The following is a 25,148-nucleotide window of genomic DNA, read 5'->3' on the forward strand; positions in this document are numbered from 1 at the left end:
AAGGCCCTCTGCATAGTCTTTAGGGCTCTCCATGGATCTGGCCCTGCCCCATTACAATCGAAATTTGCCTGGTATATTCCAACCAGACAGCTTCGATCCTCTGAGGCCAAGCTGGTAGTGGTACCCAGATTTAGGAAAGTTAGATCCGGAGGCAGATCCTTTGAGGTGGCAGCTGCCAAACTCTGGAACACTCTCCCTGTTGAGATTAGGCACATCACTGAACTCCTCCTATTCAGAAGAAGGATTACACCTGGTTATTCCCCGTGGTTACCGCCTAAAAGCTCACACTCCCCGTGATCACTTCCGTCTCCTCTGATCTTATCAGTGCCAGGATGCCTGCAATGGTAACAGTTGCGCTTTACAAATGCCTAAAATAAATAAATAAATTTGCTGCTGAAGAACTGGGGAGCACCTCAGTGGTAGCACTGCCTAGGGTGCTCTCAGAACCTGGCCTTCATGGTGACTCCGACAATGATGGGTGCTGTCAAGGACCTAACCATCACAGGGTCCTCAGACCCCATCATAGTCAAGAATGCTTGAAGCCCACCCTGTAAGAGCAATGAGTGAGGCTGCCACTCTCAGCGTGCCTTGCTGCAGCTGTGTATCACTGATGCGGAACAAAATGATACTCTGCACAGGCTTTGCGTTTTTCTCACGCACCGGGCGTGAAGTGCCAGCTAGGCTTTATTATGTAACACCTCATATTTTCAAAACGATTTTTAAAAACATCCCACCATGTGTTTTCCTCAGAAAAAATTGAGCTAAGCTTTGACATGATTAATTTTATCCCTGTGATAGCGTAACGACGAATGGAGGTGTTCTGTCAGCGACGCCAAATGGTTTTCAGTAAAGAGCCATTGATGAGCACTGTGCTTTGATTGATTCAAAGAAATGAGCGCCATTAAATTTCCTTTGGCACGCATACATTTCTTGTTATGCTTTCATTGGGTGGTGCACATGTACGTCTATTTCTAAAGTAACATGCTCCTCGTATGGAGAATCCATCATTAGGCACACAGAAGGCTTTGTCACAGGGATACGAGTTCTCTGCTCCTGGCATGTTCTACTGCGGTACCCAAATTAAGCCTTTTCAGGCATTACATAAGATGTTCGTTCATGCTGCGTTACTGCTCCTGGCTTTCCTGATCTTCTCATGGATTGTGCTGCCTGTGCATTCAGATAATATAATTTAATTAAATATTTTCTTTATTGCCTACATGCAGAAGAGCTAAAAATATGAAAGCACAAACCGAATTATTCATACATTTTCACAGTTATTTGACAATTATTTTTATGCTTACTATTTTTTGCATAAAATGTTAGCTTTTCACAGCCCTTATTTTTTTTAAATAGTTTGTTAAGTTTCCTGGATTTGTCGACTTTAATTCCTGCTTTGAAAATCCCTATTATTCTAGTTTCTGCGCAGTAAGTACTTCACATGCATGGACCACTGTGCATTGGGGGGGTTTTCTACTGCATGCGTTCGACGAAGTTATGCTAAGCTAGCTATAAATATGTCCATGTGCGATTTTTTTCTCCCATTGCTTTACGTTCTATTTACATACAGTCCCCTGAACTGTTGGATAGATATCATCTGTCTCAACTAATTTGGTTGAGCAATAACTAGCCGTTGGATGGCCCAGAGTCAAATTAGCCCTGCTCCTGATTTCATCATTTCTGATGTACATGGTTTGGTTCCTGTGCAAGAGACTGACATCCCAATTCCACTAGAAGGTGGTATACATGATTTTTGCGTGTTGCTCACAGCAGTCTACTTTACTGGCGACAGATAGTGAAAGGTAGAGTGAGAGAGAGAGTATGTGTGTTGTGGGTCGTGGCATGTCAATTGCCTACCAGAACTAAAAAAATGTGCTGAATGACCATTGTCAACTCGTATGGTCAACTCTAGCAAAAGAATACCGAAGCCACGCAGCAAACACAAATGCTGAGGACTCTCTTTGTAGAATCCATATTCCCCGGTGACATGGGACATATGCCTTCACCATGGAAACAAATCTATGAGAACATTATGGGATGTTCATTAACATCAGACCAAATGAAACTTTGCTTGAATGCCCCTAAACACATTTGTCTTCTAAAACATTCAAGCCACGCCCACTTCTGAGTAACTGTGTGGGTCCACACACTTCTCCTTTATGAGGATCTAAATTGACCCTGTGAATAAAGAATTTGTTCACTTTTAACATCTAGCAGAAGCTTCCCTCAGCCAGAGAAATGTTTGCCCAAGGGACAGGAAGATAAGCTGACCTCCCATGAGCTAGGACCAGACTTAATGAACTGAAGATATGGCATCCACTGGTTGTGACCTGAATGAGAGAGGAAGATAGAGTGTCTTGCATGTTTAACCCCTGCCTTATCAGCCGGAGAACCCAAGGCCCAGCCATCTGCATGTGTATCACTGCTTAAAGTGAGGACGGGAAACAACCTTTACAACACAGTCATCACATCGCACTACATTTACAACACAGTCATTACATCGGAACATCATTTACAACGCATGTGACTACAACGCAGCAATTACATTGCAAGTCACTACAACGCATGACACTACAATGCATGCCACTAAAACGCAGGCATTACATCGCAAGTCATTACAACTCTGTGATCGTGGGGTGTAGGCAGGCCGGAATAACAAGCGGGGAGGCCGTATATAGTGGGCTATCTCTGAGCCAGATTTATTGTCAAGGTACAGAATATAGGTAAAGTTCAAAGGGGGTGGAACGGGGAAACACAGGAAGGAGATTCCTGAAGCGGTGCTTGGCCAGTTGTCAAAAGGATGGTTCCTCGCGAAGGGATGGTGCTTGGCCGGAAGTCGTGTTGTGGTCTTCTTCCGAAGCGCTCTGGTCGGCTGGCCACCGGGAGGATGGTTCCTCGGAGGTATGGGAAGGAGAGAGAAAGAGGGACAGTTAGTCCGGCTATCAAGGATCGGGCGTTGCTTTCTACCGACACCAGGGGGTGTGTGAGAGGAAAGGAGCGTGAGGAAGGTAGGGTACAGGTCAAGAGATGGAAAGAGGAAGATTAGGAGGACAGAAGGGTGACAGAGTGACGGGCGAGTGCGGGGGTCTTCTATACAAGCGTGCTCGTGACTGAACACGCGGGTGCTATACACGATATATTTACAGTGATGGGTGCAAGGTGTGGGCGTGACTACTTTATACACTATAAGTACACTCTCGAGCAGGGGTTCAGTACTCACATGCCCCGCCGCAACTCTCCTGTGAGTTGCGGCCGCTCTCCAGCCTCCTCCAACGGACTCCACCAGTCCTCGGTCCAGACTTCGTCTTCTTCCGCTTCACCGCTCTTCTCCTCCGGTTCTCCCCACGCTGTCTCCTGCCACGAGTCCACTTGCTTGAACACACTGCCCTCTTCGGTTCCGGCTTTTCTGCGCTCCGCCTCTGGGATGTGGGAGGGACTTCCGAGTCACTGGATAGTCCTTCCGGGATTTCGCTTGTTGCGATTGGTTCCTGTAATGAAGGAGAGAGGGGTGGAGTCCGGGTTGCTATGGACGCCACAGGATCAGATGGCGAGGTCCGGGACCTTGAGGGAAGGCGCGGCTTCGACGAGGTAGGGGTCGTGGCCCTTTCACACCCCCTTCCCCTAGCTGTCCTTCTTGATCGGGGTGGAGGGAGAGGGTATCGGGAAAGATAATCGGCGTTCCCCTGATCAACGCCTTTCCGTTGTAAAGTCCTGAATCTAAAGGGCTGTAGGGATAAGAACCACCGAAGGACGCGGTCATTGTGTCCCTTGTTGCGGGCCATCCACTCCAACGGGGCATGCTCGGTGTATAGGGTAAAGTCTCGTCCATCCAGGTAGTAGCGGAGGCTTTCCACTGCCCATTTGATGGCCAGAGCCTCTTTTTCTACTACGGCGTAGTTCATCTCTCTGGGAAACAGTTTTCTGCTAAAGAAGAGGATGGGTCGTTCCTCTCCGTTGTGGTCTTTTTGCGAGAGTACAGCCCCTAAGCCCTGTTCCGAAGCATCAGTCTGGAGAATAAAGGGTTGGGAATAGTCCAGGCTGATGAGCACAGGACCAGACATCAGGGACTGTTTAAGGGTGTTGAATGCGTGTAGCAAAGAGGGGTCAGTGTGCCTTAGTGTCTCTTCCGTCTTCGTAGACTTCTTTAAGAGATCGGTTAGGGGGGCTGCGGTCTGGGAAAAGTTAGGGATGAATCTCCTATAGTACCCTAAGAGACCTAAAAATGCGCTGAGTTCTTTCCTTGTTTGGGGAAAGGGGATGGACTGTATGGCGGTGATCTTATTGTTTTGGGGTCGGATAACCCCCTCGCCTAACAGATAACCCAGGTACTTGACTGTTTGGGCCGCTAAGGTGGTTTTTGAGGGGTTAATGGTGAACCCATAGGAACACAGGGAGGAGATGACGCCTTGTAGGTGGCGTAAGTGCTGGTCCCAATCATCACTGTAGATGATTATGTAATCCAAATAGGCCCCGCGTATTGGGAATGAGGCTGTAACACCTGGTTCATGGCCCTCTGAAAAGTGGCGGGGGCGCCGTGAAGGCCGAAGGGCAACACGGTGAACTGATACAGTCCTTCGGGCGTAGAAAACGCCGTCTTCTTTTTGTCCTCATCTCTCAAAGGGATCTGCCAATAGCCTTTGCAGAGGTCGAGCGTGCTGATATACTTGGCCTTCCCTAGGCGTTTAATCATCTCATCAACACGAGGCAAAGGGTAGGTATCAAATGAAGAGATCTTGTTGACCTCGCGGAAGTCAATGCAAAACCTGATCGACCCGTCAGGTTTTGGCACCAACACAATAGGCGAGTTCCAACAGCTAATAGATCCCCATACGCAGCATCTGGGCTATCTACTCCTTGATAATGGGTCTGCGGGCTTCAGGGACCCGATAGGGTTGCTGGCGTACTGTTTTCCCGGGCTCTGTTAGGATGGCATGCTCAATGACAGACGTGTGGCCAGGGTAGGAGGAGAACACCTGTTGTAACGGTTTCAAGGTGGTACGGAGTTCCTGTTTCTGCTTGTCCACCAAATCTGAATCTATACAGACCTCATAGGAGAGGACGGGTTCGGGTACTGTGCTGGAGAGAACGGGACGAGGGCCTACCCACTCTTTCAAAAGGTTCACGTGATATATCTGGGTGACTCGCCGGGTAGGGTCTGTTTCTATCTCATAAGTAACCGGCGTCACCTGCCGTAGGACCGAAAAGGGGCCTTGCCATTGACCCAGCAATTTGTGGTCTGAGGAGGGCATCAAGAGGAGTACCAGGTCACCGGGAAGAAAGGACCGTAGTTTCGTGCCCTTATCGTATTGCTGTTTCTGGTTTGCTTGTGCGGTCACCAGGTTCTGACGCACAATGTCTCGTATTTGACCCAGATGGGTTTCTGAGGTTCTCCACGTACTCAGGGAGGGGTCTGGTTCGGTCGGGTTCGGCCTCCCAGGCCTCTCTGGCCATGTCCAACAGGGTTCGGGGGGGTCGCCCATGTAAAAGCTCATAAGGCGAAAATCCTGTGCTGATCTGGACTTTGCAGCGGATTGCAAACAGAGCTAGGGGTAGCATCCAGCCGCGGTGCGTCCATTGGGGCGTAGGGGCATAGCCCCACCAGCCACCATGGACCCGCATCACGGCCGCCGGGCGCAATCCTAGTATCTGACTTTTAAATACAGCCGCCGGCGGGAATTGCGCAGGGGGGGTGGCCTGCTGCAGCTTGAGTGACAGTCCACACTCAGGCTGCAGTAGACCGTAGTGCGCAGTGACAGTCCCGCTGGGGAACTTACAGTGCGCATGCTTGGGAAAGTTGGCAACTTTTTCAAGCATGCGCACTGTAAGTTAGCCAGCGGGACCCAGGGGTGCTTGTTTGCTGCCACAGCCCGGGTTTCCAAAGGGCGACAGGGCGAGCAGCAAATGTGCCCCCCTAGCCAATCCTGGCGCTGCATGCAGCGCCAGGATTGGCTGGTCCACCGGCAGCACCCATCATTGGATGCCGCACGTGGAGGGGGTGGGACATCCTGTGAAGGAAGAGCTCTGCCTCTCTCGCGGTCGGCGTCTCTTTTGTGTGCTCCGAGTCCAGAGAGAGACGCATGGTATATAAACAGGTAAGTTGCCAATTGTCTGTTACCTTCCTAGACTCTGGCCGATGATTAACACTTCCATTTCAGCTAAAAGCAAAGAACTTCTATCAGCATGATGCTTCTTTTAACCAGAGCTTGGAGCCCCCCAGGGCTCCGTTAAGGCCCCCACAGTCTGAGGACTCCTTCTGTACAGTATTGCTAAAATCCATTGGTGAAGCCAATAGGTCCCATAGGAGAGATCTATTGGCTTTGCCAATGCTTTTTAAAAAACATTTTTCAGCAGTTATTGTATGGAATAGACTTTCCTCATTAGTAGCACGTGCAACCTCAGTCAATGTGTTTTAGTGTAAGTGGGCTAAATTTGTAGGACTGCATGGCATTGTTAGTTACTCAATTCTTGCCACAGATATTGGGATGATTCCTGTCCTAATCCTTGATGAAATGACATTATATGTCATCTTGCTTCTTTAGGAGAGATTTACAAAGTCTGCAGAAATGAAGGCTAATAATTGTTGTGCCTTAATTAATGCAAATAAGCTGTAAAGCTTGTCACACTGTCATCTCTATCAGAAGAGATAATAATCCAACATCTGCTCTTATATTTCTCATGATAAATGGGTAGCCCATTGTTCAAGCGTTTTTTTCCTTAAACCCAATGTCAAAGATCATTCAGGTAAATTCAGCCTACAGGAAATAAGCAATTGCAGGCTTCAGGAAGCTCTTGCTGCAAAGTGTTGGGATACCTATTAATGCTGAGGTACCTATTAATTAAGCCTGGGCAGAGTTCGCGTAGTTCCACTATGCGGAACTCCATGTAGTGCAAAAAACTCTGCGTGCTACGTGGTGCTCCACAAGCCGTGAAGTGCTTTAGATAAATGCTGTTTGCAGTGATTTTCAGTGCCAGGTGCTTGTCCGCACTGTGCAATCAACGCAACCGGCACTATGCATAGCACAAGCAGGCGCTGCTTCTTTTCTGCCGCTTGAATAGATTTTTACTTGTGCGGCAGCTTTCCCAAAACGAACGGACAGTTTGTCAACAAGAGCAGTCGCAAGAATACGTGACCACTTGCAATGAGAAATCTGACCTCCCGGGTAGAGAAATCTCGCCGGGAGATTGATTTTCCACGCTCGCACTCGCCAACTTGATTTTGCTGATCGCGAATGAACTAAAATCTCGCGCGGAGGTGGATTTTCCTTGCTCACGTTCGCCAACTTGACGTAGATGAATGCAAGCGAGGAAAAAACTCTGCTCCGCTTTGCGTATTGGAATTTTTCAGAACTCATCGTGCTCCAGGTAACGCGGAGTGTGGAAAACTCCTTAAACTCCACAAGCGGGGTGGAGTTCACCACCCAGACTCACTATTAATGTGTTTAATTGTAATATTGAGTAATGGGCCCCTATGCTCAACAATGTTTTTAACAGTTTAGGTACTTTTGATCTGCCTCCTTGGTCCACTTCACTAATTGTGCCTATTTTTTAGATGGGTAATCGTGCTGAGCTTCACTGTTTATCGGCCCATCTCCCTTATTGATTCCTCTGCCAAGGATCTTGGGCAAGTTATTTTTAACAGAATTAGAACTTGGGTAAATGAGTAAAATATTCTTAGTCCTTGTCTATATGGTTTCAGGGAAGGTGTAAGTACACTGAACCAGCACTTGAATGTACAACGTATCATTGGTAAATACACCATAGGCAAGCGCTGCTACCTAATTATGGACCTTTCATGCCTGTTTGATCATGTTAATCTGTATAAATTGTGGCTCTTGCCAGTGGAGTTGAGATTAGAGGCAATCTTGGTATACCTCTGCTCTGATTTCCATTGTAACTTGTCTGGCATGTTCAGGTTTGGTCCGAATGCAGACTGTACTGTTTCCTTCAGGTTAGAAATGGAACAAAACAGTGGCATTCTAGCCCCTCTTTTATTTATTTTCTATATTAACAACCTGAGTTTTTCTTAACCTCTTCCATGCTCATGACGGCTCCCGGCCGTCATGAGTCACGGTGGGCGTGTACTGATGACGGCTGGGAGCCGTCATGATCACGCCCGCGATTGGAATCTCAGCACTGCGGCGGAATTCGTGGCGCAGCGATGAGGTTAAGCGGAATGTGGGCAAGATGCAACTATGATTAACTGTACTCCCATTCCTTCATTGTTATGTGCTGATGATGCTGTGATTTTGCCTCGAACCTTGAGGAGCCTAAACAACTTGGCTGTTGGCTTTTCCAATTTTATGATAGGGTTTGAATTGGAAGCTCATTATTCTAAGTTTTACATTCTGGACTGAGGTCATAAGAGTTTGAATACTTGTACACTCTCTCTTAATAATAAACTGATGGAAGTATTTTCCTTTCTTACTTGGGGTGGTTTTTGACTTCTCAATCTCCTGGCATTCTTATTATGTTTAAGATGCCCAAAAAATGTTAAATCTACTGGGGCGCTTTTTAATCTGATCCCTTTGCAAACTAGATTTTCCCGTCTTATATATATATAAAATGCAGTGTGTACCTAATGACACATATGGCACTGAAGTATGGGCCTGTGTGGATGTTGTGCACCTGCAGAGATACAAAAATAGATTTTATGTCTCCTCTTTGTACCTTCAAGCAGCCCGGTTTTCATCTGGCATGAAAAGCTTGGCCATCCGTTTATTGAGGATTAAATGAAATGTGCTTCCTTGATGCTTTGGTTGCCCATATGGCGTACCCCCTAATGCTATTTCAATCAGCGAGTTATCAGGGATCTCCTCAATTGTGATCAAGGGATTGATATTCCATGGCTGCCATATGTTAAGCACTTCTTCTGGGCAATTGAGCACAACATCCCTCATTGAGGATGGTTGTTCTGTCCAAAAATTTGGTAAATCCTGGCTACAGCAAACTTTACTTGAAACTTAATGACTTAAGAGAGAGAGCAAATAATTAACTAAACCTATAATTAGACAACATTTTGCAGTACAAACTACCCTTGGTATTAAACCGTACCATTGCTTGAGATGAGACATTGGGAAATGGCCTTATTATTTAGGTTTAGATCTAGCTCCATGTGTTATTTTCTTTGTCCTTGGGCTAGTTTGGCAGTAATTGTATTAGTGAATGCCCTTGTGATGGTGATTCTAAGCAGACATTATAATGTTTTACTTCCTTTTGTAAATTGTATGTAAACTATACCAAGACATTTTCTATAACCTTATTGAAATGTCATAGTTTTAGAACGTGTAGACCAGCACTTTATTATCTAGAGATGCTACAGGGACAGAAGTTTGTTTTGCAGTAGGATCATTTCTTAAATCAGTTGTTATAATTCTGTGCCAACTAATGAATTATTGTAATATTCTAACGATTGTACTTTTATGTCTGCTTTTATGAATATTTCATATGATCAAATAAAGTAGTAAATAAATAAAGATCAAACGTACACTTTTCTGAGAATGTTGGGTTATCTCTAATTGATACCCCACCCCTTTTAGGTATTTTGTATATTTAGCCTTCATCTTAAGACTGCTATCCTCCAAAAGATCACCTTGAAAATTGAATTCTGTTAATAAATCAATTTTGCTGTCCAGATCGCTGTCTGTCTCACTTATGGTTAAAACAGCCTTAGTATCATATACATCTTGAGTAGATAATGGGCTAATAACACTCTTCTCTGGGATGTCTCGGGCCAAACAGTATCCTCCTCTATGGTGTCCTTTTTGCGCAAACTGTCTAGCTCAGTTTGGATATCACTAGGCTTTGTGAAAAGGTATAGAGCCATTGGATTGGTCTTGTATAGGGTCAGATTCACTACTACTCTATGGGATTCTATCTTGTTGGGCTGGATTTTGGCCATGATTATGCACAGGTATAAGTGCAGAAGGCATTTTGCTTTTTGGAGGGCTACTTCTTTTGGCAAGTAGTGTTGGGCTGTGCCTACTGCATGTGACATCAGTGAACAGACGTAACATGGCTTGGCTGATGTCTTTGAGCCCACTGCGGTCATGTGCTGAAAGCACATGTTGTGTAAAAGGGTGCTGAGTAGTGCATGTGAAGTGCTAGTGTTTGGGTTGGTATAATTGTAAATGACATGGGATAGATCCCTATGCAAGCACTGTGATAGTTTCTGAACAGACTCCATTTTACCAGGCGGTTCTTTAACAGTAAATAGATGCAGCAGCACCTAACGTAGACAGAGGGTACATGGAAGTGCAATAATACATAATTTGTAATTGAACATTGCAGGTCTTGGTAATAGATATAGGGGTGGTGTCTGTGGTCCTCTGGTGATTGGGGTTTCTGGTTTAACAGTTCAATCAAAAAGTTCACGGTGCAGAAAGGTGGTGCACTTGGAAGTTCGATTGCAGACCTCTTGGATAAGTACTTGGTTCATTTGTTAATTCAGAAAGACATTGCAGGTGCTCTGTCATTAATGATTTTCTTCGGGGTTCCTAAACTTCCATTTAGGGGTGTGTTCTCCACACTCCATTTACACAATTTATAGTGAGCCACTGAAAGGTGGTCCCGATTTTGGTATCTTTTTGATGGTTGAAGTTAAAGGTGCTTTATTGGTGATCAGAAAAATTATTCTATTTTTTGTGCCCTTGAGCCCCCCTTTTCTTTCGTAAATAACTGGGTTCTTGGATTTGTATTTATTTATTTTATTTTATTTTAGAAGTTTTCTATAGCGCTGGCCTGACCCTAGGGTATTGGAGCGCTTTACAGAGTATACTCACAGATAATCACCATATACATAGATACTCACAGGTAGTCACCATATACACAAAAGGAGGGAAAACATGTTACGAAGAGTGCACAATAGAAGAGAAACACATTGCAGTGCAGGACAGATTTGACTTCAAGGTTATTCGGAGTTATTGGGCTTGGACAGAGCTAGATGTCTGCTAGCTGTCTCGAGTTATCCCTTCCCTAGGGAACAGATGAGGAATAGGGTTTTGAGTTGTCTTTTGAATTCAACAAAGGAGGAAATGGTTCTGATGGGAGGGGGAATGAAGTTCCAGATTTTTGGGGTGCTTCCGGTGAATGATCGTTCCGCAGCTTTTTTCTTCTAGTTTTTAGAGGGATGAGTTGGAGAGAGTTTGAACTTCTCAGGTACCTAGACTGGCTTACTTTTTTGAGTTTTTCGCCAAGTATTCGGGTTTGCCGGTGTGAAGGGCTTTATGGGTGAGGCAGGCTGTTCTGAAGCTGATCCGCATTAGGACTGAAAGCCACTTAAGTTCTCTGAGTGCGGGTGAGATATGTTCGAATTTCTTGATACCAGTGATCATTCTGGCAGCCACATGCATCGTTGTCTTGATGGGAGCCAAATGCACTTTAGGAACTCCCGAGAGGACTGCGTTCCCGTAGTCCAGTCGAGACAATACTAGTGCTTGTGTGGCCTGTTTGAGATCACTGGGCGGAATGAAGGGTTTTATTTTGTTCAGTAGTCTGAGGTTAAGGAAGGCACTTTTGGCCAAATTCTTGATATGTCTCGTCATGTGCAGTTTTGGGTCACGGGTAATGCCTAGAGATTTGACAGAGTCTGCTAGAGTGAGATTCCCGTTGAGCACATCAATGGCTTTCAACCGGATGTATGACGTTACAACGCATGCTTTTACCACGCATGCTGTTACAACGCAGTTTTTACAATGCATACCATTAAAACGCATAGCGCTTTGGGGTGCTGGATAGTGAATAGTTTAATTTACTATTCCAACTCCAGTCCCCGTGGACACTAGGGAAGGTGTTGGATAGTAAATTAAATCTATTCCCTATCCTAGAGCGCCCCCCAGCGCAATGCGTTGTAATGGTTTTCGTTGTAAAACCTGCGTTGTAAAAGCACTGCGTTGTAAAAGTTTCGTTGTAAAGAATGTTTCCCCGTTCAACCATTCCGCAATCTGGGGGTTCTCTTCCTTGTTCGAGATGAGGAGTATCTCAGTCTTGTCGGGATTTAGTTTAAGGTGGTTGCATGTCAGCCTGTCCTGGATGTCTCTCAGTACATCATTGAGTCTTTTAATGTCTTTGAGAGAAGTAGTTTCCAGATAGATCTGGGTGTCGTCAGCATAGAGATGGAAGCGTATGTTGGCTTTCCTAAGTAGTTTGGATAGCGGTTCCATGTAAATGTTAAAGAGTTGCGGTGATAACACCGAGCCTTGAGGGACACCTTTGTTGACTTGTTGGAGGTCTGAGAGTGCGATTGTGCAGAAAGGAGGTGAACCATTTGAGGACTACCTCACCAAGACCAGCTCTTTCTTGGAGGGCCCTTATGAGGAGTTTGTGGTCTACAGTGTCAAAAGCTGCAGAGAGATCCAGGAGAATGAGGAGTCAGCATTGGTCAGCGTCAAGTGAACCGTGGATATTGTCGATGATGTTGAGGATCGCGGTTTCTGTGCTACAGCCTTTTCTGAAGCCGGACTGGTGGGGATCCAGGAGGTTGATGTTGTCCAGGTGTTGGGTTAGTTGATGTAATACGCATCTTTCTAGAGTTTTTGAAAGAAGGGGGAGGTTCGACAGTGGTCTGAAGTTGTTCAGGTTTGTACTATCTAGGCCGGGTTTTTTCAACAGGGGTGTGACTTGACCTATTTTGAGGCAGTCTGGAATGATTCCGTTTTCCAGGGAGCTGTTTATTTATGATTGTGCTCCAGAGAGGCGCTAGGGCGTGTTTCAGTTTTTTGGTCAGTAGGGGAGGAATGGGGTGTAGGACATGCGCTGAGGGTTTGGAGGAGGAGATCAGTCTGACTATCTCAGTTTCCTGAATGGGGTGAAAGCTTAGCCAGGGAATGACGGAGAAACCAGGAAAAAGATCATTCAGTCCAGCTGAGATGCTCTTCGTGGGGTGCGTATTGTTGATATCCAATGAACGTTCGATTTTCGTGATCTTATCATTGAAGAAGTTGGCGAAGTTATTGCATAGTTCTTTGGAAGCCTGTATGGATGAAGACACTGGCTTGGAGGTTTGTTGTCTAATGATACTATACAGCTCCTTGGGTCTGTTTTTGGCACTGTCCAGCGCCGAGCGGAAGAAGCTGGATTTCTTGTTTTAATGTGATTGTTGTACTTCCTACGGGCTGATTTGAGTTGATCACGGAGGACAGAGGTAGGGTTATTTCTCCATTTTCTTTCTTTGGCTCTTAGTTCTCTCCTTTCAGAGTTGAGGTCGGAGTTAAACCAGGATCTTGATGGAGTGGCTCGGTTCTTTTTTAGCTTTAGGGGAGCTAGTTGATCGAGCATGGACAGAAGATTTGCGTTGTAGCGCTCAGTGAGTTCATTTGTGGAGAGGTGATCGTTGGTGTCAGAAAGAAGAGAACCTATCCGCTCTTCAAGGATTCCCACAGGGATCTGGGAGATGTTTCTCAACCGTTTGGGAGGGTCTTGCATAGGAGTTTGAAAGATTGTTAGTTGATTGATATGAAATAAGATCATGTGCTGATCTGACCAGTCTATTGAGAGTATGTGGTTGATTGTGATTGTGTTTCTTTGAGCGATGATGGCATCCAAGGTGGCTCCTTTGTAGTGAGTCTCCTCAGTACAGTGCTGGATTATATTATTGTCACTTAGGAAACTGGATAGTCATTGGATTAGCGGGTTGTTGGTCTCATTCCATGGCAGGTTAAGGTCGCCAAGGATTAGATTGTTGGCATCTCCAAGCATACCGTGAGCTATCAGGTCAGGGAGGTGTTCCCCGAAAGCAGAGGTGTTACCTGGAGGATGATAGAGAAGATGGCAACGTAAAGTTCCATTGTCTTTGGTCTTGATGATGGTTGAGAGGCATTCAAAAGAGTAGTATTTGTATGAGTCTATTTCCGAGATGGCCATGTTGTTTTTATGGATGATAGCTACCCCTCCCCCTCTTTGGTCTTTTCTGTCTTTGTTGATGATGAAAAAGCCAGGGGGAATGAGCATGTCTAAGCATGGTGAGGCTGGATCATTGGGCCAGGTCTCCGTGATGAACGCAATGTCAATGTTGTGGGAGAGAATGGCCTCTGCTAGTTCAGTTGCATGCAGCGAAGCCGACCTGCAGTTGATGAACAAGCAATTGGTGAAAAGCTCTTTGTTGTTGGGAGTCTTTTTTATGGGCGCCCCAGGGAGGGTGGTGAGAACGGGTGGTCCAGGGGGTTTTGTGCCGGGAATGTCTCTTCGGGGACCTGTGATCACCTGGATTTTGGATCTGGGGGAGTTAAAGGGGGGTGAGTCATAAGAGGAGGCTAAGTCGGCTGCTTCAGTGTTCGACATGGCTGCTTCAGTTCTAGTGGGTCTTGAGGTCGGTGGTTTGTCACCAGTATATGAGTGTCTCTGGGCCCTAGTTGGAAGGTTTGCGATTTTTGAGGTAGTTTGTGGACAGAATTCCGTGTCCAGTCTTGGATACGGGCCTCTGAGGCAGAGATTTGAGGGTTTCTGAGAGCCAGGAGGAGCTCTTGTGGCTATTGGGGTTGGAAGTGGGGGGAGCCCAGGGGCGAGAATGATGTGGTCTGCGTGCCTTATCCAGGTTGGAGAGGATTTCAGCCAGGCCCCGGACGATCACGTCTATCTGATTTACTAGTGTCGCGAGTCGTGTGGCGACAGAGTCATGGGAGGGGTTGGTGAGTCGTGAAGTCACGGAGTCATGTGAGGGGGTGGGAGCAGACTGCGGGGATTCGCTTTGAGTGGTGTAGGTCGGGGTTGTGGAGTGCTGTATCTTGCTCAATGTGTGGAGCAGGTTGTCCTCTTTTGTAAACCCGGGAGGGGGGTGAATTGGGTCATGAAAAGAATTAGAGTTCCTGAGATCAGTGCGCAAACTAGTGAGGCTAGGGACCCCTGTTGGCGGAGCTCGTTCCTGATGTTGTGATGTGAGGGTCTGAGTGGGGGGTGGGTTTGTGTTTTCCTTAGGGAGTTGTAGAGTATTGATAGCAGGGGTACTGAAGTGTGAAGTGACTCGGGGATGGACAGTGGGGTTAAAGGGTGGAGTGGATTGTGTTTCCTGTTGGGGCCTATTCACTGTAGCTGGGAATTGGATTGCGACAGGTCGGGGTAGGTGTGGGAGAGCGGAACGTAGTGTGGGGAACAGGGCGTCAAAGGCTTCAAGGTTCTCATTGTTTGCCTGAATGAGGACAGTGCAGTTAGTGTAGATGGTCACTGTAGTGCTCCCTCTTCTTGACGAGCGATTAGGGAGTAAGGCTGCTAATTTGCAGCTGTGTGGTGTGGATGTGGTTTTGGCAATGTACAGGTGTGCTCTAAGGGAGGAGATCCAGACTTCTGGTCTCTCAGTGTGAAATGCAAAATGTTTATAGAAGTGCAGTGTGAAGATGGTGAAGTGCAAAATGTTTATACAATGGTCTTGTGATCATAGGGATATATTGTATACGTTTTTAACTAAGGTTTATGGGTGCTGCTAGTTTTCCAAGACCCTGTCTCTCCTGTTGTGTGCATGGGGGCACCTTCGGTGTGTGCAGCTTTCAAAGCACATGTGCGCTGAACTGTATGAGGAGGAGGTGTGTTGCTGTTAAGTGTTGTTTGTGTTTGCAATGTGCCCCAAGATCATGTGTATGTCTTGGCATTTGGAGTACAACGTGCCCCTTCCCTGTGGCGCCAGATATCTCAATTGCATCCTTTCTCCAGAGACTTATTTTTTTTCTTTTTGGGCTAACTTTGGGCTCTTTCTGTTGATTTTTTGGCGCTTCCCTGGATCTTGCATGATCTGCTAAGTCACTTATCATGAGGTGGAGGTGGTCAGAAAGTTGTTCCGTGGCCCCCATGTACCCCTGATCATGCTATCTTGTGGTGTCCGAGGTCGGGGCTTACTGCTTTCCGGTTGGTGTATGTAAGGCCTGGTGCTTTGGTTAATTGCTAGGCCTTATACGGGGTAAGTGCATTCCGTGTTCTGTCCTCACCTGGAGCTGTGATGTATTTTGCAGACTCCCTTATCCCAGGCACCCCCATCTCCTTCAGACCATGTCTTTTCAGTGCATTTGGATCTGCGGTTATTGGCTTCTTGCTAGGGACTTCTAACGAGCGGGCATACTCCTGTTACTATTTTGCAGAGGTATTTGAAAAACCAGAAAGAAACAAAAGAAAACACTGCTGGGATCATAAGAATGTGGGGAGCCCGGGGCCAACGCCAAGAACCCCCGCTGAAATTTGCCTAGGGACGATGTCTGGGAGTGCATCTGACTAACCTGATGAACCTCCCGACTGGCGTGAAGCCATGCAGGCGCCTCACAACTTATTGGTTCTTGTGCGTGTACTGTGGAAGTTATGGGATCTTCACTATCAAATCAAATAAAACTGTATTTATACATCACTACTTTTCACCCGTGAGGGTATCCAGCCACTGGGCTATGGGTCTCAGTCAAAGAGCCAGGTCTTGTGTCCCTTCCTGAAGTCTGCCAAAAGAGGGAGCTAGTTGAAGATGGAGAGGAAGGGCGTGCCAGGCTTTGGCGGTGAGGTAGAAGAATGATAGTCCTATGGTGTGGCAGATGCACAGTGTCTGTGTGAGGGCGAGGTGAGAGGAGCAGAGGTTTCTGGGTAGATGGTGGAAGTTCAGGTGGTGGGTCATGTATGCCAGTCCTTGGTTGTGTAGGGCTTCAAAGGCATGGGTCAGAAGATTGAAATGGTATCTCTTCTGGATGGGGAGCCAGCTGAGGTCTCTCAGGTGCTGGGAGATGTGGGTCCTAATGGGCAGGTTTAGGATCAGTCTGGCTGCTGCATTCTGAATTGTCTGGAGTCTTCTCATGAGTTCGCTAGTTGCCATAGTCTAGACAGCTGGGGATAAAGGCCTGCATCACTGTTTTCCTGGTGGTGGAGGGTAGGTGTTTGAAGATTCTGCAGAGCATGCAGAGAATATGGAAGCAGCCTGAGAAGACAGCGTTGACCTGTCATTTCATGGAGTCTGGCGTGATCTTTCGGAGTGGAGGTGGGTCAGTTGCTTTTCATCACCGTGGGGCCCGCTGAGAGTGAGAAGATGAGCTTAATGTGATCAGTGTAGGATATAATGTTGATGTTGTGGGCTCTGACAATGTCTACTAGTGTCGTCATGTAGATGTTGAAGAGGGTTGGACTGATGGATGAGCCTGGTGAGATTCTGCAGATGGTGCGCTTGGGCTGTGTGGTAAAGGGAGGGAGATGAATCCTCTGTGTGCGTCCCAAGGAGAAGGATGTCATCCATCTAAGAGTGTCGTCTTTGATTCTGATCTGGTGCAGTCGGTTGATGAGTTTGTGGTGGGAAATGATGTCAAAGGCAGTGGAGAGGTCGAGAAGGATCAGGGCGGCTGATTCCCCTCCATCGAGTAGGGTGTGGCTGTCACCTATCATGGCGGTTAGGCTGTGTCAGTGCTGAGGTTGGCTCTGAATCCTGATTGGGAGGGGTTTAAAAGGTTATTCCCAGGGGTACGGGATCCCTGTCATACAGGAATCCTGTCTACAGTCCCTTGAGAACAGCTTAGTTATAAAATTGAAAGGGGGCCTCGTTGAGTATAGACCTGTGGTTTGGCAGGTGCTGTTGGGGCAACAAGCCACAAAGGAAACATGTGTCCTGGGTTGGATGCCCGAAAATGGGGACCTCTCAAATTGGTCATTGGAACACGCTTCTATTTGATTTTGGATGCTGGACCCAGATGCCTGATTTTTAAGTACTTTGTCTGCTAGCCACCCGCCCCCTCATCATATTGCCCCCCTGGGATTCGGCCAGCCAACCCTGCCCTGGGGGATCAGCAGACGAGTGAGGCCTTGGCTCCTGCATGTGCCCTTAATAGTGAACTTTAGTGAGGATACCCAATTGAGAGAACAGATACAGCAGCCCAGACTCCCCAGATGCAAGCAAAGATTATATACCCAATGTTGTCTCATTGGTCCTTCTTTTGGTTTTGGTACAGATCATTTTTGGGATTGGATGAATGAGTGGTATTTACTCTATGGAGGTTTATCTTACTGCACATTTGGACTGCGTTTGAAGGCATTACCTCCCCAGACAGTTACCCCTCATTGACGAGGCTGTTGCCCCGGTCCCTTTTGGGCTACTGTCCCTATCTGTGGTTGCTGTTGCCACATGTTTGTCCAATTACCTTTCAACGTACATGTGCGCTGAACTGCACTGAACTGTGCAAACTGTACTGAACTGTTGCAGTGGTGCTGCAGCTAACTGACCTCCCTGTGACTGAATGTAAGGTGCATTAGGGTTTCCCTTTTGTGGTGGCTGGCCCTGGCCTATTGATCTCTGTTCATGATATGCTTTTAATTGGCATCTATTTGCCAGGTTGCCCATCCTGTGGTAATAGTAGCATTCCCTACTGTCTGGTTGCTGCAAATCTCCCTGGCATCTTCCGCTATAGCTAGGTTGAAATCCCCTGGGGTTTTGGGGTGGAGCTCCCTTTAGAACTGGTGCCATTTGAACGCTTACGGCCAACGTGGCCCCCTCGAGGGCAGTCTTTTTCAATTTATGTTGGACCAATTAAGCAGTGTCTCTCTGGTTTGGGGATCTTCCTTGTGGGTCGCCGAGTGGGGTGTGTGTGTGTCTGCCCACCTGTCTCATACTCAGCTTATCTCCCCATGTGGTCAGCAGGGTTATTTCCTTGCAGTGGTTTTCTGTCTCCTTTACACGCAGCATTTTTTACAATAGCTATGCTTATGATATTATATTTGACAGCAGAAAGGGGTCCGTAGGCATGGTGAGTGCACCACACAGCACCAGACAGCCTCATCTTTGCCATTTCTAGGTGCATGGAGGTGACATGGTTGTGGCACCTTTTCATATGGGATCTAGCCATTATGGCAATTTTCCCCACATGCCTCCATTTCTTGTTTTGTCCCAGGAGACACAGCAGGTGTGTATGTAGTGTAATCACAACTCTCTTCCTCCTTGCATACCGTATGGTTATAAAGGTTTTTTGTCTTTTTAGCTGTCTCAAATAGGAGGCAGTGTGTACAATGTGCCCACTGCTGAACAGGTTTGAACCTATTAAAGAATTTTCTCATGTATTTTAAGACCACCTCAGCGAAGGTGGTCTGGTTGGTAGAGAGTGCCTTTACTTGCATACTAGTGATGTGGGGGTATGTCGGTTCCAGGGATCCTAAGGTAGGGGCCCCTGGGGAGGAGCATGCAGAAAACTGGGTTGTCATTTTTTGTTTGGTTAGCAAATCTTATTATAATAGATTAGTCGGGGTTGAAGGAGAATATAATATCTGTCCTCTAATGTGTTTCCTTCCTATCTCTAGTTCAAGGGGTTTTGTGAAGGGGATCCTTGACATTGTACCCACGAACCCTTGTATGACTGAAGTTCCTTTTGATAAAGGGACCATCCCTTCCATTACACCTGACCTTGCTACCCTTGTGTCTATTACAAAGTTGTATGGTGCATTGTTCACGAGTACCATGACTACTGGTTTTTCCTCTGGTTGGCCTGTTGTTGACAATACAAAGTGTTTGTGGTTGTGTGCCTCTTCTACCTCATGCATCGGTCTCCCTTGGTTGGCTGGGAAATTCCTGTGGTCTCATCCTCATCCTTGGCTCCAGGGGGACTAGGGGCCCTTCCTTACTCCCGCTATATGTGTTACTGTCTAGAACTACCATAAATTTCCCTGTCACTTGTGTGTGTTCACCTGGACCAGTGGGAGTGCGGGAACTCTGCACCGCTGGGGTTCTATGTGTCGGGTGCGACGGACAGGGGGTCGAACTTCTGAGAGCCCTTGTGCCGGACTGGGATTGCACTGGGACTGCCTGGGCTTCCTGGCCAGTTAGTGTGGGCGAGAGCACCTCTGTATCTGCATGTGGTGGGAGAGATGCTGATGCCTTGCTTATTATTTGTAGTGCAGGACTGTCGACCTGGGCTTCCTCAAAGAGAGCCCATAGTTCTTATAATGCCTCTCTCCTGTCTTTCTTTTGACCTGCATATTTGGTTTGTATGGATGTTCTCATGTGTTCAATTGCGTTTGTGTCAAAATTTCCCTCCTTTGGCCAGGGAAATGTATGCGCCTTTATGTGGGCATGCCATTCTTGGCAAACCTTATTAAGTTTTTTAGCCTGTGAGGGGAACCTGGTTTGTTTGTGTTTTAACTGTAATTTCATGATACGTCTGGTAGTTTTAGAAGGCAAAATACCTTAGCTTGTTTGTTTTAGGGAATCTTTGTTTTTTATCTAATTATGGGTAAAATATACACAGGGGTTACTGCTTATAATTGCGTTACTATGAGCTCACCGCTATCTATAGATGCATCAACAATTCAACATGAACAATTCTCTAAAATAAACACAAATAACAATGCATATGAGGGATTGCAAAATAGGGAAAGTGCAATTGTCAATAAAAACAGTATGTGATCCATATTGACTCTTGGCATCAAATACAGTTTGTGAGAAATAGCAGCACCTTCACATGAAACATTGGGTCACTGACAACAACACAATACTTGAGGCAAAACACAATGTGTAGTAATTAACAGCACCACAACATCACACATACCAAATTACACTGGCTCCAGGTGGATACGCATATTCAATTTAAGGCTCTGTGCACAGCCCATAAGGTTTTCTTTTCTCTGGGTCCCCCCATTGTATCTAATTGCTGAAGCTGTACCACCCCTCACAGTCCCTGCGCTCTGCTGATCTTAATCTGGCCTATGTGCCACATGTTAGAAGAGCAAGGACGGGTGGCTGATCTTTTCGTGGTAAAGCCCCCGCCCTCTGGAATGTCCTTCCTCTTTTTCTGAGACACACTCAGAACCACCTGTCCTTTAGTAAAGCTCTGAAGATCTGGTTGTTTTCCATCTGAGTATCCCTTTGGGCGTTTTGCCCTTGTCGGGTCTCTATTTCACAGTTGTGAGCTCTCTGACAAAATTAGCATGGGGACGCACCATTGCTGCGGCAGCCATGTGCTTTATAAATTGCATAACATAACATCACTCCCAACAATAAAAACCGACAATGAAAAAATCATGACTATGTCAAAAAATCTCTTACTCCACTCCTAGGGCATGCTATCCTGCAACCAGGGTAAGCTCTGCACGGTACATGAGTCAAAGTGAGCCTGATTGTCTGTTAATATCGGTTCTGGGACAAAGATTATAACAATAGTTCATGGCAAAAAGGGAATAACTTGAGAATCACAGGCCCCTCTTGACCAAACATAAGTAGCGCCTAATCTCCCCGGTCCAAATAATTTTCCCTAAATGTTCGAATGGCACCCTAAATCACACCCTGGGGTCAAGCATTCCCTCTGTGTCACGCCAAGAAGCCAAAGCGACCAATACCTCTCACTCCAACGGTGTTGAGAAACTGGTGGCACTGAGAAACTCTTGTAGACTAAACAATAAGATTGAGGTGCCAAATCTGCCCAATCGGCAAAGCTTTACCCCAAGAATAGCATCCTGTGTGCCATAAAGGGCTATACAATAAATACAATAAGATTCACCTTTCCTAGCATGATGACTATCGAAAAAAGGTGACTTCCCAGGGAGAGCCTCACAGGCAATTTTGTGACTACTCAACTGGACATATAAAATAGGTAATTCTGTCAGTTGCAGGGTGCTCAGGTTATCTTTTTATGCATCTCCCTAGTTTGCCATACACCAATGCTTTGCTAAGGTTCTGATGTAGTCTCTTACCCGCTGTGACGGCTGCTTCAGGACGAACCTCCGCCCCACAAATTCAGCAGAACTTCCAATCAATTGCGGTGTCTGCTCACCTTCCTTGCTGTGTAAATGTGAATCTGTCCGGGTGGGATCTCTTTCCTTTCACTTCTGTCAGGGTCGAGGTACCAATTAGCTCTGATGGTGGCTTGCCAAAATGTTGCTTGAACATAAACTACCTTGAAATAACACAAGAGGTGTTTGGCAAAACAGGAACAGTTTGCTTAATTAAACAGTGCGGCTGGGGAACAGGCATAAAGTCTAAGGACTGTCTCAACTTACAATCGATCTTGCATGGGTTTTACACAATTCATTGAATGCGATAAAACAGTTCAGGTGATCTTTGTTGGTAAGGAATGTAAACCGCTGTCTTTAGAGCCATAAATGAATGTATTTGATGAGGAATCCAGGTGGGCCTCGACCTTGCATGGACACAATGCGACCAGTGGGTAACGTGTGCAGATGTCCAGCTTGATGGGTGCGTGATCACTGCATGTACTGTGTGTGCTGTGTCCTGATTGGCTATGTGTTCCTAACTTTATGTGGCATCTGACTTTATGGTGTTTTGGGAATTGGCCCCATGTGTGCTTTATTGAGGCCAATCACTCCGGATCATTTTGCTGTTGCTGCACCTATCTGTGAGATTGATCTGGGGTTTCCGGTTCACACGTTTACCTGCCGGCTACGTACCACCCTAGCTGTGATCTGTCAACCAGTGACCTCTGGCCTGGGTCTCAGAGCCTGCCTGACTACATATTTCTGAGTTAGGGTGAATGTGGAGTTTATAACGCGCGAATTTGTCAATAATGATGTGACTTCATTTTTATACATGAATTTATTGTTATTCATATTAACATTGAATTTGTCAGCATTAACACTTAGACTTAAACCTTGTCCAAATTTATGAATTGAACCCTAAGGCCCTTGTTACACATAGCAAGGGAAAGGTACCAGAATTTCCCCACCCCCAGAATTCCCTTTACTATGGGTTTGAGGGTCCAACAAGAAAGGAGGAATTACTGAGAAAACTGTTAATTCCAGATTCAAATCCTCCTCATTTTGACTTGATTTTCACTCCGAGTTTTTGGCTGCTCTCAGGAGATGTCACCTCCAGATGAAAGTAAACAATTCATAATTCTGACCCCTACTGGAATTAAGCAGCCATTCGTAATGAGGGCCCAGATCATAACAGTTCAAGGTTCAATTTATGACCTTCTCAGTCTACGGGAAAATAGTTGCTGCTCACTTTGAAAAGTACAGAAATAATTAGCTATAAACAAAATTATTTTGAATGCAGTTGGAGCACCATTTGATCTCCTAACAGCTGATTAGACCCATTGTGTGTGTTTTCTTGAGGCCTTTATTTGCCATGTACAAGACTGAGCATGCAAATTGACACCAGCAGCAACATAAAAATTCCAGTGACTCGCAGTACACGCAGTAAAGCAAATGCTACTGGAGAGTCATGGGCATATTGTATTTCATCTGTGTTCTTTTTTGCTATGCAGAACATACTAGAAATGGGAGAGGTTTGCAAACATTATCAGCATCCCCTAGCATGCCAGAGAATTCATGCATAAATACACGCCTACCCCATTGGCAAACTTCTTAGAAAACTAATCACTGTTTTTTGGATATAAGATTTTAATTACCTTAAGAATCATATCACTATAGATTCAAAGAGATTATAAAGACTATTAAAATTCAACTTTATATAAATGAATAAATAAATCTAAAAAATGTGTATATATGTGTGTGTGTGTGTATTGGAGGTGTTGTGGAAATGAAATAAAAAGCTATATATATATATATATATAAGGAGGCAGCAGAAAGACATGCTATCCCCCTAGATTTAGTGTGGGGGTTCTAAGGGATAACTACTGATAGTAGATGCATATTATTCATAACAAAGTTTTACGATTGTGCAGCACTCTCGCTCGGCTGTGAATAGTAAAAAGGATGAGATGAGTTCTCAAAACTCTCTATTAGTAGGAATGCATATTATGGTTCTGGTTTTTGAGAGGAAGTGTTAAAGAGATAAGTACTGTGGTACTGTGATTATTAGAAAGTTAAATATGATATAAAAAAATGTTATGATCTCTCAAGCTTCACAGGATCATGAAAAGTAGGAAGGAATAGGTGATGCTTGAGTATCATCTGCTATGCACACTTGTTACTTACGAAGGAGGCTTACTGGACATGGCGTTTATCAGACTCTAATATTTATGCTCATTGGTTTGAGAAGAGTTGTGAGTAGAGTTAAGGCTCATCCAAACACCCTACTAAGCACACCCATCATCTGAGATAGAGGTCTGAAAAGAGACCCAGTTCCTCCCCAAACCCTACTATGCACACCTTTCATTACAGAGAGAGGTCTTAGCAGAGAGGCCAGTTGCTCCATATACCCTAATATGCACACACTTCATCTGAGAGAGGGGGCTGAAAGGAAAGGGCTGTCCCTCCCCACACCCTAATACGCACACCTGTTTTCTGAGAGAGAGGTCTGAAAGGAGAGCCTGGTCTCTCTCCACACCCTACTATGCACACACATCATTACAAAGAGAGGTCTCAGCAGAGAGGCCAGTTCCTCTACGCACCCTACTATGTACACCCGCCATTGCAAGAGTAATGACACCTCAAAAAAAGATTGCTGGGGACATGTCTTGATATCAGAGTTACAATAGCTGATCAAATAATTAATTTCTATTGAATAATGGTTGATATGGAGGTCAGCCAGAGGATTGATAGTCTGGTTGATATGGAGGTCAGCCAAAGGATTGATAGCGACCATAATCCCCTCTGCATGGGTATGTTCTGGGGAGACAATATTGGTGAGGAGGTTCAAAATGCCTTGATTACTAAAGAACTAGTCCCTTCTAACTGTAATCGCAGGATTAAATGGAATGTGGTTAGGTGTAATGAGGGGACACTTGAGAATATCAGGGTTCTAGTTTCGGCTGCTTCATCTGCCCTGGTACCAGTGAACCAATTTTCACTTCAGCTTCAGGGGTCGGTGCTGGCAACTAAGTATAAAGACCTAATAGGGGAGATCAGCATGTTTTTCTCTAAAAAAAACAAGGGATGTCATTTGCCAAAATGGACGGAAAAAAAGGGGAACCCTTGGTATACTGCCTCCTGTAGAGGGAAAAGAAAAGCAATTGCACTAGCTATTAAAAACAAGGATGCCCCAGCCGCTAGATTAGCTAGAAATGAGTATCGTATTAGTATTAGGAAAGCCAAAAAAGATTGGGAAGAGGAACATTGGCAGGCTCTAAGGGAAGCGGCTCATGGGAAAAATGCCACTGCATTTTGGAAACTGATCAACGTCATCGATAGACGTGGCGCTGAGCCTATTCCAAATCATATAACTGAGTCCCAATGGTATTCCCATTTTTCGAATTTATATGGCGTAGGCTCCTTAGAAGTTGCGTCAGCATCCCCTATAATAGGTACCGATTGTTCGGTCCATCAGTATGATGACTTTACAGATGTTTTGTTTTCGCCCCGTGAGGTAC

This window comes from Lissotriton helveticus, chromosome 6, assembly GCF_964261635.1.
Source record: "Lissotriton helveticus chromosome 6, aLisHel1.1, whole genome shotgun sequence".
Classification (NCBI taxonomy): Eukaryota; Metazoa; Chordata; class Amphibia; order Caudata; family Salamandridae; genus Lissotriton; species Lissotriton helveticus.